The sequence below is a fragment of the Diplotaxodon limnothrissa genome, linkage group LG19 (assembly GCF_057381915.1).
Source record: "Diplotaxodon limnothrissa isolate DT_005_m linkage group LG19, D_limnothrissa_male_GT1.1, whole genome shotgun sequence".
Lineage (NCBI taxonomy): Eukaryota > Metazoa > Chordata > Actinopteri > Cichliformes > Cichlidae > Diplotaxodon > Diplotaxodon limnothrissa.
The window spans coordinates 33,941,918-33,960,478 of NC_140614.1; the positions used below are offsets into that span (position 1 = coordinate 33,941,918).

General features: G+C 44.7%; 1 protein-coding gene across 1 annotated transcript in view; it reads left to right on the plus strand.

The window, feature by feature from the left end:
• Positions 1–18,561, plus strand: part of LOC146612666 (uncharacterized) — a 46,625-nt gene that overhangs the window by 25,975 nt on the left and 2,089 nt on the right. The window lies entirely within an intron of this gene.

Genomic DNA, 18,561 nt, shown 5'->3' on the forward strand with positions numbered 1-18,561 from the left:
GAATAAAGAAAAACAGAAGTACACGGAAAGACAGAAAGTCCCGTGAGAATACAGAATAACAGAAAGATAGAAAAAAGGGAGAGCTAAAGCAGCCAAAGCTGAGAAACAGAAAAAACTAAGAAACAGAAAAGTTAAGAAAAACAGAAGTAAAAAACAAGAGTATAAAAGGCCCAGAGTGGCAGAACTAAACACAAAGAGCGGGTGGGCCAGCCTGAGGAAGGCCACATTGAGCCGAAACGTCGCGAAGGCCCACCGCAGTGCACTACACCCGCTTAAGGGTAATTTTTTGAACAGGGGGCACCAATACCGGTCCCAGTGATGGACCGTGCACTTAGGTTCCGGCATAGCCGGGCCTAGTCTTTCCCCACACCCTAACCAGCCTGTGCCTCCTGGGATTGGTGGTGCCCCTGCCCATTGCCTCTCTCCCTCATTCTGGGGAGCCCCCCACCCACTACCCTGTCCTAACCCTAACCCCTTTGCCCCCCTCCCCCCTCCCCTTCAAGCCCTAACCCTAAGGGAAACTTAAAAGCCTACATAAGGAAAAAGAAGCCTACATAAGGAGTAAAAAGCCAAGAAAGAGCAGAAATAAAAGGAAAGGATTTATAAGAAGGGGGTGCCATAAAAGAAAAACGAAATATACAGAACATAGGACGGGATGTCTAAAGAGAAGGGGGTGCCATTTACAGAAATATGAGAAAGTCACGTAAGACAGAGAAAGAGAAAAAGAAAAAGACAAAAAGTCACGTAAAAGACAGAAAAGAAAGAAACGGAAAGACAGAAAGTCCCGTAAGAATAAAGAATAACAGAAAGAATAAAGAAAAACGGAAAGACAGAAAGTCCCGTAAGAATAAAGAATAACAGAAAGAATAAAGAAAAACAGAAGTACACGGAAAGACAGAAAGTCCCGTGAGAATAAAGAATAACAGAAAGATAGAAAAAAGGGAGAGCTAAAGCAGCCAAAGCTGAGAAACAGAAAAAACTAAGAAACAGAAAAGTTAAGAAAAACAGAAGTAAAAAACAAGAGTATAAAAGGCCCAGAGTGGCAGAACTAAACACAAAGAGCGGGTGGGCCAGCCTGAGGAAGGCCACATTGAGCCGAAACGTCGCGAAGGCCCACCGCAGTGCACTACACCCGCTTAAGGGTAATTTTTTGAACAGGGGGCACCAATACCGGTCCCAGTGATGGACCGTGCACTTAGGTTCCGGCATAGCCGGGCCTAGTCTTTCCCCACACCCTAACCAGCCTGTGCCTCCTGGGATTGGTGGTGCCCCTGCCCATTGCCTCTCTCCCTCATTCTGGGGAGCCCCCCACCCACTACCCTGTCCTAACCCTAACCCCTTTGCCCCCCTCCCCCCTCCCCTTCAAGCCCTAACCCTAAGGGAAACTTAAAAGCCTACATAAGGAAAAAGAAGCCTACATAAGGAGTAAAAAGCCAAGAAAGAGCAGAAATAAAAGGAAAGGATTTATAAGAAGGGGGTGCCATAAAAGAAAAACGAAATATACAGAACATAGGACGGGATGTCTAAAGAGAAGGGGGTGCCATTTACAGAAATATGAGAAAGTCACGTAAGACAGAGAAAGAGAAAAAGAAAAAGACAAAAAGTCACGTAAAAGACAGAAAAGAAAGAAACGGAAAGACAGAAAGTCCCGTAAGAATAAAGAATAACAGAAAGAATAAAGAAAAACGGAAAGACAGAAAGTCCCGTAAGAATAAAGAATAACAGAAAGAATAAAGAAAAACAGAAGTACACGGAAAGACAGAAAGTCCCGTGAGAATAAAGAATAACAGAAAGATAGAAAAAAGGGAGAGCTAAAGCAGCCAAAGCTGAGAAACAGAAAAAACTAAGAAACAGAAAAGTTAAGAAAAACAGAAGTAAAAAACAAGAGTATAAAAGGCCCAGAGTGGCAGAACTAAACACAAAGAGCGGGTGGGCCAGCCTGAGGAAGGCCACATTGAGCCGAAACGTCGCGAAGGCCCACCGCAGTGCACTACACCCGCTTAAGGGTAATTTTTTGAACAGGGGGCACCAATACCGGTCCCAGTGATGGACCGTGCACTTAGGTTCCGGCATAGCCGGGCCTAGTCTTTCCCCACACCCTAACCAGCCTGTGCCTCCTGGGATTGGTGGTGCCCCTGCCCATTGCCTCTCTCCCTCATTCTGGGGAGCCCCCCACCCACTACCCTGTCCTAACCCTAACCCCTTTGCCCCCCTCCCCCCTCCCCTTCAAGCCCTAACCCTAAGGGAAACTTAAAAGCCTACATAAGGAAAAAGAAGCCTACATAAGGAGTAAAAAGCCAAGAAAGAGCAGAAATAAAAGGAAAGGATTTATAAGAAGGGGGTGCCATAAAAGAAAAACGAAATATACAGAACATAGGACGGGATGTCTAAAGAGAAGGGGGTGCCATTTACAGAAATATGAGAAAGTCACGTAAGACAGAGAAAGAGAAAAAGAAAAAGACAAAAAGTCACGTAAAAGACAGAAAAGAAAGAAACGGAAAGACAGAAAGTCCCGTAAGAATAAAGAATAACAGAAAGAATAAAGAAAAACGGAAAGACAGAAAGTCCCGTAAGAATAAAGAATAACAGAAAGAATAAAGAAAAACAGAAGTACACGGAAAGACAGAAAGTCCCGTGAGAATAAAGAATAACAGAAAGATAGAAAAAAGGGAGAGCTAAAGCAGCCAAAGCTGAGAAACAGAAAAAACTAAGAAACAGAAAAGTTAAGAAAAACAGAAGTAAAAAACAAGAGTATAAAAGGCCCAGAGTGGCAGAACTAAACACAAAGAGCGGGTGGGCCAGCCTGAGGAAGGCCACATTGAGCCGAAACGTCGCGAAGGCCCACCGCAGTGCACTACACCCGCTTAAGGGTAATTTTTTGAACAGGGGGCACCAATACCGGTCCCAGTGATGGACCGTGCACTTAGGTTCCGGCATAGCCGGGCCTAGTCTTTCCCCACACCCTAACCAGCCTGTGCCTCCTGGGATTGGTGGTGCCCCTGCCCATTGCCTCTCTCCCTCATTCTGGGGAGCCCCCCACCCACTACCCTGTCCTAACCCTAACCCCTTTGCCCCCCTCCCCCCTCCCCTTCAAGCCCTAACCCTAAGGGAAACTTAAAAGCCTACATAAGGAAAAAGAAGCCTACATAAGGAGTAAAAAGCCAAGAAAGAGCAGAAATAAAAGGAAAGGATTTATAAGAAGGGGGTGCCATAAAAGAAAAACGAAATATACAGAACATAGGACGGGATGTCTAAAGAGAAGGGGGTGCCATTTACAGAAATATGAGAAAGTCACGTAAGACAGAGAAAGAGAAAAAGAAAAAGACAAAAAGTCACGTAAAAGACAGAAAAGAAAGAAACGGAAAGACAGAAAGTCCCGTAAGAATAAAGAATAACAGAAAGAATAAAGAAAAACGGAAAGACAGAAAGTCCCGTAAGAATAAAGAATAACAGAAAGAATAAAGAAAAACAGAAGTACACGGAAAGACAGAAAGTCCCGTGAGAATAAAGAATAACAGAAAGATAGAAAAAAGGGAGAGCTAAAGCAGCCAAAGCTGAGAAACAGAAAAAACTAAGAAACAGAAAAGTTAAGAAAAACAGAAGTAAAAAACAAGAGTATAAAAGGCCCAGAGTGGCAGAACTAAACACAAAGAGCGGGTGGGCCAGCCTGAGGAAGGCCACATTGAGCCGAAACGTCGCGAAGGCCCACCGCAGTGCACTACACCCGCTTAAGGGTAATTTTTTGAACAGGGGGCACCAATACCGGTCCCAGTGATGGACCGTGCACTTAGGTTCCGGCATAGCCGGGCCTAGTCTTTCCCCACACCCTAACCAGCCTGTGCCTCCTGGGATTGGTGGTGCCCCTGCCCATTGCCTCTCTCCCTCATTCTGGGGAGCCCCCCACCCACTACCCTGTCCTAACCCTAACCCCTTTGCCCCCCTCCCCCCTCCCCTTCAAGCCCTAACCCTAAGGGAAACTTAAAAGCCTACATAAGGAAAAAGAAGCCTACATAAGGAGTAAAAAGCCAAGAAAGAGCAGAAATAAAAGGAAAGGATTTATAAGAAGGGGGTGCCATAAAAGAAAAACGAAATATACAGAACATAGGACGGGATGTCTAAAGAGAAGGGGGTGCCATTTACAGAAATATGAGAAAGTCACGTAAGACAGAGAAAGAGAAAAAGAAAAAGACAAAAAGTCACGTAAAAGACAGAAAAGAAAGAAACGGAAAGACAGAAAGTCCCGTAAGAATAAAGAATAACAGAAAGAATAAAGAAAAACGGAAAGACAGAAAGTCCCGTAAGAATAAAGAATAACAGAAAGAATAAAGAAAAACAGAAGTACACGGAAAGACAGAAAGTCCCGTGAGAATAAAGAATAACAGAAAGATAGAAAAAAGGGAGAGCTAAAGCAGCCAAAGCTGAGAAACAGAAAAAACTAAGAAACAGAAAAGTTAAGAAAAACAGAAGTAAAAAACAAGAGTATAAAAGGCCCAGAGTGGCAGAACTAAACACAAAGAGCGGGTGGGCCAGCCTGAGGAAGGCCACATTGAGCCGAAACGTCGCGAAGGCCCACCGCAGTGCACTACACCCGCTTAAGGGTAATTTTTTGAACAGGGGGCACCAATACCGGTCCCAGTGATGGACCGTGCACTTAGGTTCCGGCATAGCCGGGCCTAGTCTTTCCCCACACCCTAACCAGCCTGTGCCTCCTGGGATTGGTGGTGCCCCTGCCCATTGCCTCTCTCCCTCATTCTGGGGAGCCCCCCACCCACTACCCTGTCCTAACCCTAACCCCTTTGCCCCCCTCCCCCCTCCCCTTCAAGCCCTAACCCTAAGGGAAACTTAAAAGCCTACATAAGGAAAAAGAAGCCTACATAAGGAGTAAAAAGCCAAGAAAGAGCAGAAATAAAAGGAAAGGATTTATAAGAAGGGGGTGCCATAAAAGAAAAACGAAATATACAGAACATAGGACGGGATGTCTAAAGAGAAGGGGGTGCCATTTACAGAAATATGAGAAAGTCACGTAAGACAGAGAAAGAGAAAAAGAAAAAGACAAAAAGTCACGTAAAAGACAGAAAAGAAAGAAACGGAAAGACAGAAAGTCCCGTAAGAATAAAGAATAACAGAAAGAATAAAGAAAAACGGAAAGACAGAAAGTCCCGTAAGAATAAAGAATAACAGAAAGAATAAAGAAAAACAGAAGTACACGGAAAGACAGAAAGTCCCGTGAGAATAAAGAATAACAGAAAGATAGAAAAAAGGGAGAGCTAAAGCAGCCAAAGCTGAGAAACAGAAAAAACTAAGAAACAGAAAAGTTAAGAAAAACAGAAGTAAAAAACAAGAGTATAAAAGGCCCAGAGTGGCAGAACTAAACACAAAGAGCGGGTGGGCCAGCCTGAGGAAGGCCACATTGAGCCGAAACGTCGCGAAGGCCCACCGCAGTGCACTACACCCGCTTAAGGGTAATTTTTTGAACAGGGGGCACCAATACCGGTCCCAGTGATGGACCGTGCACTTAGGTTCCGGCATAGCCGGGCCTAGTCTTTCCCCACACCCTAACCAGCCTGTGCCTCCTGGGATTGGTGGTGCCCCTGCCCATTGCCTCTCTCCCTCATTCTGGGGAGCCCCCCACCCACTACCCTGTCCTAACCCTAACCCCTTTGCCCCCCTCCCCCCTCCCCTTCAAGCCCTAACCCTAAGGGAAACTTAAAAGCCTACATAAGGAAAAAGAAGCCTACATAAGGAGTAAAAAGCCAAGAAAGAGCAGAAATAAAAGGAAAGGATTTATAAGAAGGGGGTGCCATAAAAGAAAAACGAAATATACAGAACATAGGACGGGATGTCTAAAGAGAAGGGGGTGCCATTTACAGAAATATGAGAAAGTCACGTAAGACAGAGAAAGAGAAAAAGAAAAAGACAAAAAGTCACGTAAAAGACAGAAAAGAAAGAAACGGAAAGACAGAAAGTCCCGTAAGAATAAAGAATAACAGAAAGAATAAAGAAAAACGGAAAGACAGAAAGTCCCGTAAGAATAAAGAATAACAGAAAGAATAAAGAAAAACAGAAGTACACGGAAAGACAGAAAGTCCCGTGAGAATAAAGAATAACAGAAAGATAGAAAAAAGGGAGAGCTAAAGCAGCCAAAGCTGAGAAACAGAAAAAACTAAGAAACAGAAAAGTTAAGAAAAACAGAAGTAAAAAACAAGAGTATAAAAGGCCCAGAGTGGCAGAACTAAACACAAAGAGCGGGTGGGCCAGCCTGAGGAAGGCCACATTGAGCCGAAACGTCGCGAAGGCCCACCGCAGTGCACTACACCCGCTTAAGGGTAATTTTTTGAACAGGGGGCACCAATACCGGTCCCAGTGATGGACCGTGCACTTAGGTTCCGGCATAGCCGGGCCTAGTCTTTCCCCACACCCTAACCAGCCTGTGCCTCCTGGGATTGGTGGTGCCCCTGCCCATTGCCTCTCTCCCTCATTCTGGGGAGCCCCCCACCCACTACCCTGTCCTAACCCTAACCCCTTTGCCCCCCTCCCCCCTCCCCTTCAAGCCCTAACCCTAAGGGAAACTTAAAAGCCTACATAAGGAAAAAGAAGCCTACATAAGGAGTAAAAAGCCAAGAAAGAGCAGAAATAAAAGGAAAGGATTTATAAGAAGGGGGTGCCATAAAAGAAAAACGAAATATACAGAACATAGGACGGGATGTCTAAAGAGAAGGGGGTGCCATTTACAGAAATATGAGAAAGTCACGTAAGACAGAGAAAGAGAAAAAGAAAAAGACAAAAAGTCACGTAAAAGACAGAAAAGAAAGAAACGGAAAGACAGAAAGTCCCGTAAGAATAAAGAATAACAGAAAGAATAAAGAAAAACGGAAAGACAGAAAGTCCCGTAAGAATAAAGAATAACAGAAAGAATAAAGAAAAACAGAAGTACACGGAAAGACAGAAAGTCCCGTGAGAATAAAGAATAACAGAAAGATAGAAAAAAGGGAGAGCTAAAGCAGCCAAAGCTGAGAAACAGAAAAAACTAAGAAACAGAAAAGTTAAGAAAAACAGAAGTAAAAAACAAGAGTATAAAAGGCCCAGAGTGGCAGAACTAAACACAAAGAGCGGGTGGGCCAGCCTGAGGAAGGCCACATTGAGCCGAAACGTCGCGAAGGCCCACCGCAGTGCACTACACCCGCTTAAGGGTAATTTTTTGAACAGGGGGCACCAATACCGGTCCCAGTGATGGACCGTGCACTTAGGTTCCGGCATAGCCGGGCCTAGTCTTTCCCCACACCCTAACCAGCCTGTGCCTCCTGGGATTGGTGGTGCCCCTGCCCATTGCCTCTCTCCCTCATTCTGGGGAGCCCCCCACCCACTACCCTGTCCTAACCCTAACCCCTTTGCCCCCCTCCCCCCTCCCCTTCAAGCCCTAACCCTAAGGGAAACTTAAAAGCCTACATAAGGAAAAAGAAGCCTACATAAGGAGTAAAAAGCCAAGAAAGAGCAGAAATAAAAGGAAAGGATTTATAAGAAGGGGGTGCCATAAAAGAAAAACGAAATATACAGAACATAGGACGGGATGTCTAAAGAGAAGGGGGTGCCATTTACAGAAATATGAGAAAGTCACGTAAGACAGAGAAAGAGAAAAAGAAAAAGACAAAAAGTCACGTAAAAGACAGAAAAGAAAGAAACGGAAAGACAGAAAGTCCCGTAAGAATAAAGAATAACAGAAAGAATAAAGAAAAACGGAAAGACAGAAAGTCCCGTAAGAATAAAGAATAACAGAAAGAATAAAGAAAAACAGAAGTACACGGAAAGACAGAAAGTCCCGTGAGAATAAAGAATAACAGAAAGATAGAAAAAAGGGAGAGCTAAAGCAGCCAAAGCTGAGAAACAGAAAAAACTAAGAAACAGAAAAGTTAAGAAAAACAGAAGTAAAAAACAAGAGTATAAAAGGCCCAGAGTGGCAGAACTAAACACAAAGAGCGGGTGGGCCAGCCTGAGGAAGGCCACATTGAGCCGAAACGTCGCGAAGGCCCACCGCAGTGCACTACACCCGCTTAAGGGTAATTTTTTGAACAGGGGGCACCAATACCGGTCCCAGTGATGGACCGTGCACTTAGGTTCCGGCATAGCCGGGCCTAGTCTTTCCCCACACCCTAACCAGCCTGTGCCTCCTGGGATTGGTGGTGCCCCTGCCCATTGCCTCTCTCCCTCATTCTGGGGAGCCCCCCACCCACTACCCTGTCCTAACCCTAACCCCTTTGCCCCCCTCCCCCCTCCCCTTCAAGCCCTAACCCTAAGGGAAACTTAAAAGCCTACATAAGGAAAAAGAAGCCTACATAAGGAGTAAAAAGCCAAGAAAGAGCAGAAATAAAAGGAAAGGATTTATAAGAAGGGGGTGCCATAAAAGAAAAACGAAATATACAGAACATAGGACGGGATGTCTAAAGAGAAGGGGGTGCCATTTACAGAAATATGAGAAAGTCACGTAAGACAGAGAAAGAGAAAAAGAAAAAGACAAAAAGTCACGTAAAAGACAGAAAAGAAAGAAACGGAAAGACAGAAAGTCCCGTAAGAATAAAGAATAACAGAAAGAATAAAGAAAAACGGAAAGACAGAAAGTCCCGTAAGAATAAAGAATAACAGAAAGAATAAAGAAAAACAGAAGTACACGGAAAGACAGAAAGTCCCGTGAGAATAAAGAATAACAGAAAGATAGAAAAAAGGGAGAGCTAAAGCAGCCAAAGCTGAGAAACAGAAAAAACTAAGAAACAGAAAAGTTAAGAAAAACAGAAGTAAAAAACAAGAGTATAAAAGGCCCAGAGTGGCAGAACTAAACACAAAGAGCGGGTGGGCCAGCCTGAGGAAGGCCACATTGAGCCGAAACGTCGCGAAGGCCCACCGCAGTGCACTACACCCGCTTAAGGGTAATTTTTTGAACAGGGGGCACCAATACCGGTCCCAGTGATGGACCGTGCACTTAGGTTCCGGCATAGCCGGGCCTAGTCTTTCCCCACACCCTAACCAGCCTGTGCCTCCTGGGATTGGTGGTGCCCCTGCCCATTGCCTCTCTCCCTCATTCTGGGGAGCCCCCCACCCACTACCCTGTCCTAACCCTAACCCCTTTGCCCCCCTCCCCCCTCCCCTTCAAGCCCTAACCCTAAGGGAAACTTAAAAGCCTACATAAGGAAAAAGAAGCCTACATAAGGAGTAAAAAGCCAAGAAAGAGCAGAAATAAAAGGAAAGGATTTATAAGAAGGGGGTGCCATAAAAGAAAAACGAAATATACAGAACATAGGACGGGATGTCTAAAGAGAAGGGGGTGCCATTTACAGAAATATGAGAAAGTCACGTAAGACAGAGAAAGAGAAAAAGAAAAAGACAAAAAGTCACGTAAAAGACAGAAAAGAAAGAAACGGAAAGACAGAAAGTCCCGTAAGAATAAAGAATAACAGAAAGAATAAAGAAAAACGGAAAGACAGAAAGTCCCGTAAGAATAAAGAATAACAGAAAGAATAAAGAAAAACAGAAGTACACGGAAAGACAGAAAGTCCCGTGAGAATAAAGAATAACAGAAAGATAGAAAAAAGGGAGAGCTAAAGCAGCCAAAGCTGAGAAACAGAAAAAACTAAGAAACAGAAAAGTTAAGAAAAACAGAAGTAAAAAACAAGAGTATAAAAGGCCCAGAGTGGCAGAACTAAACACAAAGAGCGGGTGGGCCAGCCTGAGGAAGGCCACATTGAGCCGAAACGTCGCGAAGGCCCACCGCAGTGCACTACACCCGCTTAAGGGTAATTTTTTGAACAGGGGGCACCAATACCGGTCCCAGTGATGGACCGTGCACTTAGGTTCCGGCATAGCCGGGCCTAGTCTTTCCCCACACCCTAACCAGCCTGTGCCTCCTGGGATTGGTGGTGCCCCTGCCCATTGCCTCTCTCCCTCATTCTGGGGAGCCCCCCACCCACTACCCTGTCCTAACCCTAACCCCTTTGCCCCCCTCCCCCCTCCCCTTCAAGCCCTAACCCTAAGGGAAACTTAAAAGCCTACATAAGGAAAAAGAAGCCTACATAAGGAGTAAAAAGCCAAGAAAGAGCAGAAATAAAAGGAAAGGATTTATAAGAAGGGGGTGCCATAAAAGAAAAACGAAATATACAGAACATAGGACGGGATGTCTAAAGAGAAGGGGGTGCCATTTACAGAAATATGAGAAAGTCACGTAAGACAGAGAAAGAGAAAAAGAAAAAGACAAAAAGTCACGTAAAAGACAGAAAAGAAAGAAACGGAAAGACAGAAAGTCCCGTAAGAATAAAGAATAACAGAAAGAATAAAGAAAAACGGAAAGACAGAAAGTCCCGTAAGAATAAAGAATAACAGAAAGAATAAAGAAAAACAGAAGTACACGGAAAGACAGAAAGTCCCGTGAGAATAAAGAATAACAGAAAGATAGAAAAAAGGGAGAGCTAAAGCAGCCAAAGCTGAGAAACAGAAAAAACTAAGAAACAGAAAAGTTAAGAAAAACAGAAGTAAAAAACAAGAGTATAAAAGGCCCAGAGTGGCAGAACTAAACACAAAGAGCGGGTGGGCCAGCCTGAGGAAGGCCACATTGAGCCGAAACGTCGCGAAGGCCCACCGCAGTGCACTACACCCGCTTAAGGGTAATTTTTTGAACAGGGGGCACCAATACCGGTCCCAGTGATGGACCGTGCACTTAGGTTCCGGCATAGCCGGGCCTAGTCTTTCCCCACACCCTAACCAGCCTGTGCCTCCTGGGATTGGTGGTGCCCCTGCCCATTGCCTCTCTCCCTCATTCTGGGGAGCCCCCCACCCACTACCCTGTCCTAACCCTAACCCCTTTGCCCCCCTCCCCCCTCCCCTTCAAGCCCTAACCCTAAGGGAAACTTAAAAGCCTACATAAGGAAAAAGAAGCCTACATAAGGAGTAAAAAGCCAAGAAAGAGCAGAAATAAAAGGAAAGGATTTATAAGAAGGGGGTGCCATAAAAGAAAAACGAAATATACAGAACATAGGACGGGATGTCTAAAGAGAAGGGGGTGCCATTTACAGAAATATGAGAAAGTCACGTAAGACAGAGAAAGAGAAAAAGAAAAAGACAAAAAGTCACGTAAAAGACAGAAAAGAAAGAAACGGAAAGACAGAAAGTCCCGTAAGAATAAAGAATAACAGAAAGAATAAAGAAAAACGGAAAGACAGAAAGTCCCGTAAGAATAAAGAATAACAGAAAGAATAAAGAAAAACAGAAGTACACGGAAAGACAGAAAGTCCCGTGAGAATAAAGAATAACAGAAAGATAGAAAAAAGGGAGAGCTAAAGCAGCCAAAGCTGAGAAACAGAAAAAACTAAGAAACAGAAAAGTTAAGAAAAACAGAAGTAAAAAACAAGAGTATAAAAGGCCCAGAGTGGCAGAACTAAACACAAAGAGCGGGTGGGCCAGCCTGAGGAAGGCCACATTGAGCCGAAACGTCGCGAAGGCCCACCGCAGTGCACTACACCCGCTTAAGGGTAATTTTTTGAACAGGGGGCACCAATACCGGTCCCAGTGATGGACCGTGCACTTAGGTTCCGGCATAGCCGGGCCTAGTCTTTCCCCACACCCTAACCAGCCTGTGCCTCCTGGGATTGGTGGTGCCCCTGCCCATTGCCTCTCTCCCTCATTCTGGGGAGCCCCCCACCCACTACCCTGTCCTAACCCTAACCCCTTTGCCCCCCTCCCCCCTCCCCTTCAAGCCCTAACCCTAAGGGAAACTTAAAAGCCTACATAAGGAAAAAGAAGCCTACATAAGGAGTAAAAAGCCAAGAAAGAGCAGAAATAAAAGGAAAGGATTTATAAGAAGGGGGTGCCATAAAAGAAAAACGAAATATACAGAACATAGGACGGGATGTCTAAAGAGAAGGGGGTGCCATTTACAGAAATATGAGAAAGTCACGTAAGACAGAGAAAGAGAAAAAGAAAAAGACAAAAAGTCACGTAAAAGACAGAAAAGAAAGAAACGGAAAGACAGAAAGTCCCGTAAGAATAAAGAATAACAGAAAGAATAAAGAAAAACGGAAAGACAGAAAGTCCCGTAAGAATAAAGAATAACAGAAAGAATAAAGAAAAACAGAAGTACACGGAAAGACAGAAAGTCCCGTGAGAATAAAGAATAACAGAAAGATAGAAAAAAGGGAGAGCTAAAGCAGCCAAAGCTGAGAAACAGAAAAAACTAAGAAACAGAAAAGTTAAGAAAAACAGAAGTAAAAAACAAGAGTATAAAAGGCCCAGAGTGGCAGAACTAAACACAAAGAGCGGGTGGGCCAGCCTGAGGAAGGCCACATTGAGCCGAAACGTCGCGAAGGCCCACCGCAGTGCACTACACCCGCTTAAGGGTAATTTTTTGAACAGGGGGCACCAATACCGGTCCCAGTGATGGACCGTGCACTTAGGTTCCGGCATAGCCGGGCCTAGTCTTTCCCCACACCCTAACCAGCCTGTGCCTCCTGGGATTGGTGGTGCCCCTGCCCATTGCCTCTCTCCCTCATTCTGGGGAGCCCCCCACCCACTACCCTGTCCTAACCCTAACCCCTTTGCCCCCCTCCCCCCTCCCCTTCAAGCCCTAACCCTAAGGGAAACTTAAAAGCCTACATAAGGAAAAAGAAGCCTACATAAGGAGTAAAAAGCCAAGAAAGAGCAGAAATAAAAGGAAAGGATTTATAAGAAGGGGGTGCCATAAAAGAAAAACGAAATATACAGAACATAGGACGGGATGTCTAAAGAGAAGGGGGTGCCATTTACAGAAATATGAGAAAGTCACGTAAGACAGAGAAAGAGAAAAAGAAAAAGACAAAAAGTCACGTAAAAGACAGAAAAGAAAGAAACGGAAAGACAGAAAGTCCCGTAAGAATAAAGAATAACAGAAAGAATAAAGAAAAACGGAAAGACAGAAAGTCCCGTAAGAATAAAGAATAACAGAAAGAATAAAGAAAAACAGAAGTACACGGAAAGACAGAAAGTCCCGTGAGAATAAAGAATAACAGAAAGATAGAAAAAAGGGAGAGCTAAAGCAGCCAAAGCTGAGAAACAGAAAAAACTAAGAAACAGAAAAGTTAAGAAAAACAGAAGTAAAAAACAAGAGTATAAAAGGCCCAGAGTGGCAGAACTAAACACAAAGAGCGGGTGGGCCAGCCTGAGGAAGGCCACATTGAGCCGAAACGTCGCGAAGGCCCACCGCAGTGCACTACACCCGCTTAAGGGTAATTTTTTGAACAGGGGGCACCAATACCGGTCCCAGTGATGGACCGTGCACTTAGGTTCCGGCATAGCCGGGCCTAGTCTTTCCCCACACCCTAACCAGCCTGTGCCTCCTGGGATTGGTGGTGCCCCTGCCCATTGCCTCTCTCCCTCATTCTGGGGAGCCCCCCACCCACTACCCTGTCCTAACCCTAACCCCTTTGCCCCCCTCCCCCCTCCCCTTCAAGCCCTAACCCTAAGGGAAACTTAAAAGCCTACATAAGGAAAAAGAAGCCTACATAAGGAGTAAAAAGCCAAGAAAGAGCAGAAATAAAAGGAAAGGATTTATAAGAAGGGGGTGCCATAAAAGAAAAACGAAATATACAGAACATAGGACGGGATGTCTAAAGAGAAGGGGGTGCCATTTACAGAAATATGAGAAAGTCACGTAAGACAGAGAAAGAGAAAAAGAAAAAGACAAAAAGTCACGTAAAAGACAGAAAAGAAAGAAACGGAAAGACAGAAAGTCCCGTAAGAATAAAGAATAACAGAAAGAATAAAGAAAAACGGAAAGACAGAAAGTCCCGTAAGAATAAAGAATAACAGAAAGAATAAAGAAAAAACAGAAGTACACGGAAAGACAGAAAGTCCCGTGAGAATAAAGAATAACAGAAAGATAGAAAAAAGGGAGAGCTAAAGCAGCCAAAGCTGAGAAACAGAAAAAACTAAGAAACAGAAAAGTTAAGAAAAACAGAAGTAAAAAACAAGAGTATAAAAGGCCCAGAGTGGCAGAACTAAACACAAAGAGCGGGTGGGCCAGCCTGAGGAAGGCCACATTGAGCCGAAACGTCGCGAAGGCCCACCGCAGTGCACTACACCCGCTTAAGGGTAATTTTTTGAACAGGGGGCACCAATACCGGTCCCAGGTGATGGACCGTGCACTTAGGTTCCGGCATAGCCGGGCCTAGTCTTTCCCCACACCCTAACCAGCCTGTGCCTCCTGGGATTGGTGGTGCCCCTGCCCATTGCCTCTCTCCCTCATTCTGGGGAGCCCCCCACCCACTACCCTGTCCTAACCCTAACCCCTTTGCCCCCCTCCCCCCTCCCCTTCAAGCCCTAACCCTAAGGGAAACTTAAAAGCCTACATAAGGAAAAAGAAGCCTACATAAGGAGTAAAAAGCCAAGAAAGAGCAGAAATAAAAGGAAAGGATTTATAAGAAGGGGGTGCCATAAAAGAAAAACGAAATATACAGAACATAGGACGGGATGTCTAAAGAGAAGGGGGTGCCATTTACAGAAATATGAGAAAGTCACGTAAGACAGAGAAAGAGAAAAAGAAAAAGACAAAAAGTCACGTAAAAGACAGAAAAGAAAGAAACGGAAAGACAGAAAGTCCCGTAAGAATAAAGAATAACAGAAAGAATAAAGAAAAAACGGAAAGACAGAAAGTCCCGTAAGAATAAAGAATAACAGAAAGAATAAAGAAAAACAGAAGTACACGGAAAGACAGAAAGTCCCGTGAGAATAAAGAATAACAGAAAGATAGAAAAAAGGGAGAGCTAAAGCAGCCAAAGCTGAGAAACAGAAAAAAACTAAGAAACAGAAAAGTTAAGAAAAACAGAAGTAAAAAACAAGAGTATAAAAGGCCCAGAGTGGCAGAACTAAACACAAAGAGCGGGTGGGCCAGCCTGAGGAAGGCCACATTGAGCCGAAACGTCGCGAAGGCCCACCGCAGTGCACTACACCCGCTTAAGGGTAATTTTTTGAACAGGGGGCACCAATACCGGTCCCAGTGATGGACCGTGCACTTAGGTTCCGGCATAGCCGGGCCTAGTCTTTCCCCACACCCTAACCAGCCTGTGCCTCCTGGGATTGGTGGTGCCCCTGCCCCATTGCCTCTCTCCCTCATTCTGGGGAGCCCCCCACCCACTACCCTGTCCTAACCCTAACCCCTTTGCCCCCCTCCCCCCTCCCCTTCAAGCCCTAACCCTAAGGGAAACTTAAAAGCCTACATAAGGAAAAAGAAGCCTACATAAGGAGTAAAAAGCCAAGAAAGAGCAGAAATAAAAGGAAAGGATTTATAAGAAGGGGGTGCCATAAAAGAAAAACGAAATATACAGAACATAGGACGGGATGTCTAAAGAGAAGGGGGTGCCATTTACAGAAATATGAGAAAGTCACGTAAGACAGAGAAAGAGAAAAAGAAAAAGACAAAAAGTCACGTAAAGACAGAAAAGAAAGAAACGGAAAGACAGAAAGTCCCGTAAGAATAAAGAATAACAGAAAGAATAAAGAAAAACGGAAAGACAGAAAGTCCCGTAAGAATAAAGAATAACAGAAAGAATAAAGAAAAACAGAAGTACACCGGAAAGACAGAAAGTCCCGTGAGAATAAAGAATAACAGAAAGATAGAAAAAAGGGAGAGCTAAAGCAGCCAAAGCTGAGAAACAGAAAAAACTAAGAAACAGAAAAGTTAAGAAAAACAGAAGTAAAAAACAAGAGTATAAAAGGCCCAGAGTGGCAGAACTAAACACAAAGAGCGGGTGGGCCAGCCTGAGGAAGGCCACATTGAGCCGAAACGTCGCGAAGGCCCACCGCAGTGCACTACACCCGCTTAAGGGTAATTTTTTGAACAGGGGGCACCAATACCGGTCCCAGTGATGGACCGTGCACTTAGGTTCCGGCATAGCCGGGCCTAGTCTTTCCCCACACCCTAACCAGCCTGTGCCTCCTGGGATTGGTGGTGCCCCTGCCCATTGCCTCTCTCCCTCATTCTGGGGAGCCCCCCACCCACTACCCTGTCCTAACCCTAACCCCTTTGCCCCCCTCCCCCCTCCCCTTCAAGCCCTAACCCTAAGGGAAACTTAAAAGCCTACATAAGGAAAAAGAAGCCTACATAAGGAGTAAAAAGCCAAGAAAGAGCAGAAATAAAAGGAAAGGATTTATAAGAAGGGGGTGCCATAAAAGAAAAACGAAATATACAGAACATAGGACGGGATGTCTAAAGAGAAGGGGGTGCCATTTACAGAAATATGAGAAAGTCACGTAAGACAGAGAAAGAGAAAAAGAAAAAGACAAAAAGTCACGTAAAAGACAGAAAAGAAAGAAACGGAAAGACAGAAAGTCCCGTAAGAATAAAGAATAACAGAAAGAATAAAGAAAAACGGAAAGACAGAAAGTCCCGTAAGAATAAAGAATAACAGAAAGAATAAAGAAAAACAGAAGTACACGGAAAGACAGAAAGTCCCGTGAGAATAAAGAATAACAGAAAGATAGAAAAAGGGAGAGCTAAAGCAGCCAAAGCTGAGAAACAGAAAAAACTAAGAAACAGAAAAGTTAAGAAAAACAGAAGTAAAAAACAAGAGTATAAAAGGCCCAGAGTGGCAGAACTAAACACAAAGAGCGGGTGGGCCAGCCTGAGGAAGGCCACATTGAGCCGAAACGTCGCGAAGGCCCACCGCAGTGCACTACACCCGCTTAAGGGTAATTTTTTTGAACAGGGGGCACCAATACCGGTCCCAGTGATGGACCGTGCACTTAGGTTCCGGCATAGCCGGGCCTAGTCTTTCCCCACACCCTAACCAGCCTGTGCCTCCTGGGATTGGTGGTGCCCCTGCCCATTGCCTCTCTCCCTCATTCTGGGGAGCCCCCCACCCACTACCCTGTCCTAACCCTAACCCCTTTGCCCCCCTCCCCCCTCCCCTTCAAGCCCTAACCCTAAGGGAAACTTAAAAGCCTACATAAGGAAAAAGAAGCCTACATAAGGAGTAAAAAGCCAAGAAAGAGCAGAAATAAAAGGAAAGGATTTATAAGAAGGGGGTGCCATAAAAGAAAAACGAAATATACAGAACATAGGACGGGATGTCTAAAGAGAAGGGGGTGCCATTTACAGAAATATGAGAAAGTCACGTAAGACAGAGAAAGAGAAAAAGAAAAAGACAAAAAGTCACGTAAAAGACAGAAAAGAAAGAAACGGAAAGACAGAAAGTCCCGTAAGAATAAAGAATAACAGAAAGAATAAAGAAAAACGGAAAGACAGAAAGTCCCGTAAGAATAAAGAATAACAGAAAGAATAAAGAAAAACAGAAGTACACGGAAAGACAGAAAGTCCCGTGAGAATAAAGAATAACAGAAAGATAGAAAAAAAGGGAGAGCTAAAGCAGCCAAAGCTGAGAAACAGAAAAAACTAAGAAACAGAAAAGTTAAGAAAAACAGAAGTAAAAAACAAGAGTATAAAAGGCCCAGAGTGGCAGAACTAAACACAAAGAGCGGGTGGGCCAGCCTGAGGAAGGCCACATTGAGCCGAAACGTCGCGAAGGCCCACCGCAGTGCACTACACCCGCTTAAGGGTAATTTTTTGAACAGGGGGCACCAATACCGGTCCCAGTGATGGACCGTGCACTTAGGTTCCGGCATAGCCGGGCCTAGTCTTTCCCCACACCCTAACCAGCCTGTGCCTCCTGGGATTGGTGGTGCCCCTGCCCATTGCCTCTCTCCCTCATTCTGGGGAGCCCCCCACCCACTACCCTGTCCTAACCCTAACCCCTTTGCCCCCCTCCCCCTCCCCTTCAAGCCCTAACCCTAAGGGAAACTTAAAAGCCTACATAAGGAAAAAGAAGCCTACATAAGGAGTAAAAAGCCAAGAAAGAGCAGAAATAAAAGGAAAGGATTTATAAGAAGGGGGTGCCATAAAAGAAAAACGAAATATACAGAACATAGGACGGGATGTCTAAAGAGAAGGGGGTGCCATTTACAGAAATATGAGAAAGTCACGTAAGACAGAGAAAGAGAAAAAGAAAAAGACAAAAAGTCACGTAAAAGACAGAAAAGAAAGAAACGGAAAGACAGAAAGTCCCGTAAGAATAAAGAATAACAGAAAGAATAAAGAAAAACGGAAAGACAGAAAGTCCCGTAAGAATAAAGAATAACAGAAAGAATAAAGAAAAACAGAAGTACACGGAAAGACAGAAAGTCCCGTGAGAATAAAGAATAACAGAAAGATAGAAAAAAGGGAGAGCTAAAGCAGCCAAAGCTGAGAAACAGAAAAAACTAAGAAACAGAAAAGTTAAGAAAACAGAAGTAAAAAACAAGAGTATAAAAGGCCCAGAGTGGCAGAACTAAACACAAAGAGCGGGTGGGCCAGCCTGAGGAAGGCCACATTGAGCCGAAACGTCGCGAAGGCCCACCGCAGTGCACTACACCCGCTTAAGGGTAATTTTTTGAACAGGGGGCACCAATACCGGTCCCAGTGATGGACCGTGCACTTAGGTTCCGGCATAGCCGGGCCTAGTCTTTCCCCACACCCTAACCAGCCTGTGCCTCCTGGGATTGGTGGTGCCCCTGCCC